The following is a 2,474-nucleotide window of genomic DNA, read 5'->3' as shown; positions in this document are numbered from 1 at the left end:
ATGTAGGCTACATGATGAGGGTGTTAGGCTACATGATGAGGGTGTTAGGCTACATGATGATGGTGTTAGGCTACATGATGATGGGGGATAGGCTACATGATGAGGGTGTTGGGCTACATGATGATGGGTGTTAGGCTACATGATGATGGGTGTTAGGCTACATGATGATGGGTGTTAGGCTACATGATGATGGGTGTTAGGCTACATGATGATGGTGTTAGGCTACATGATGATGGGTGTTAGGCTACATGATGAGGGTGTTAGGCTACATGATGATGGTGTTAGGCTACATGATGATGGGTGTTAGGCTACATGATGAGGGTGTTAGGCTACATGATGATGGGTGTTAGGCTACATGATGATGGGTGTTAGGCTACATGATGAGGGTGTTAGGCTACATGATGATGGTGTTAGGCTACATGATGATGGTGTTAGGCTACATGATGATGGGTGTTAGGCTACATGATGATGGTGTTAGGCTACATGATGATGGGTGTTAGGCTACATGATGAGGGTGTTAGGCTACATGATGATGGGTGTTAGGCTACATGATGATGGGTGTTAGGCTACATGATGAGGGTGTTAGGCTACATGATGATGGGTGTTAGGCTACATGATGATGGGTGTTAGGCTAGATGATGATCATGTAGGCTACATGATGATGGGTGTTAGGCTACATGATGATGGGTGTTAGGCTACATGATGAGGGTGTTGGCCTACATGATGAGGGTGTTAGGCTACATGATGAGGGTGTTGGGCTACATGATGATGGGTGTTAGGCTACATGATGAGGGTGTTAGGCTACATGATGAGGGTGTTAGGCTACATGATGATGGGTGTTAGGCTACATGATGAGGGTGTTAGGCTACATGATGATGGTGTTAGGCTAGATGATGATCATGTAGGCTACATGATGAGGGTGTTAGGCTACATGATGAGGGTGTTAGGCTACATGATGATGGGTGTTAGGCTACATGATGATGCGGGATAGGCTACATGATGAGGGTGTTGGGCTACATGATGATGGTGTTAGGCTACATGATGATGGGTGTTAGGCTACATGATGAGGGTGTTAGGCTACATGATGATGGTGTTAGGCTAGATGATGATCATGTAGGCTACATGATGATGGTGTTAGGCTACATGATGATGGGTGTTAGGCTACATGATGATGGTGTTAGGCTACATGATGAGGGTGTTGGGCTACATGATGATGGGTGTTAGGCTACATGATGATGGTGTTAGGCTACATGATGATGGTGTTAGGCTACATGATGAGGGTGTTAGGCTACATGATGATGGGTGTTAGGCTACATGATGATGGTGTTAGGCTACATGATGATGGGTGTTAGGCTACATGATGATGGGTGTTAGGCTACATGATGAGGGTGTTGGGCTACATGATGATGGGTGTTAGGCTACATGATGATGGTGTTAGGCTACATGATGATGGGTGTTAGGCTACATGATGATGGTGTTAGGCTACATGATGATGGGTGTTAGGCTACATGATGATGGGTGTTAGGCTACATTATGATGGGTGTTAGGCTACATGATGATGGGTGTTAGGCTACATGATGATGGGTGTTAGGCTACATGATGATGGGTGTTAGGCTACATGATGATGGTGTTAGGCTACATGGTGATGGGTGTTAGGCTACATGATGATGGGTGTTAGGCTACATGATGATGGTTGTTAGGCTACATGATGATGGGTGTTAGGCTACATGATGATGGGTGTTAGGCTACATGATGATGGGTGTTAGGCTACATGATGATGGGTGTTAGGCTACATGATGATGGGTGTTAGGCTACATGATGATGGGTGTTAGGCTACATGATGATGGTGTTAGGCTACATGATGATGGGTGTTAGGCTACATGATGATGGTGTTAGGCTACATGATGATGGGTGTTAGGCTACATGATGATGGTGTTAGGCTACATGATGATGGGTGTTAGGCTACATGATGAGGGTGTTAGGCTACATGATGATGGTGTTAGGCTACATGATGATGGTGTTAGGCTACATGATGATGGGTGTTAGGCTACATGATGAGGGTGTTAGGCTACATGATGATGGGTGTTAGGCTACATGATGATGGGTGTTAGGCTACATGATGATGGTGTTAGGCTACATGATGAGGGTGTTAGGCTACATGATGATGGGTGTTAGGCTACATGATGATGGTGTTACATGATGCATAGTTGAATCCAGATATTTTCTAAATGAAGACGGTGTTGTATCCTTATCCTACAGGGTTTGTATCAGTAGCTGATGGTATATTAACCTGAGTGGTGGGTAAAGGCCTGTCTGAAGGGGACATGGTATATTAACCTGAGTGGTGGGTAAAGGCCTGTCTGAAGGGGACAAGGTATATTAACCTGAGTGGTGGGTAAAGGCCTGTCTGAAGGGGACACGGTATATTAACCTGAGTGTTGGGTAAAGGCCTGTCTGAAGGGGACATGGTCTAA

The sequence above is a fragment of the Coregonus clupeaformis genome, unplaced genomic scaffold (genome assembly GCF_020615455.1).
Source record: "Coregonus clupeaformis isolate EN_2021a unplaced genomic scaffold, ASM2061545v1 scaf0285, whole genome shotgun sequence".
NCBI lineage: Eukaryota > Metazoa > Chordata > Actinopteri > Salmoniformes > Salmonidae > Coregonus > Coregonus clupeaformis.
This window is presented reverse-complemented; position numbering follows the sequence as displayed.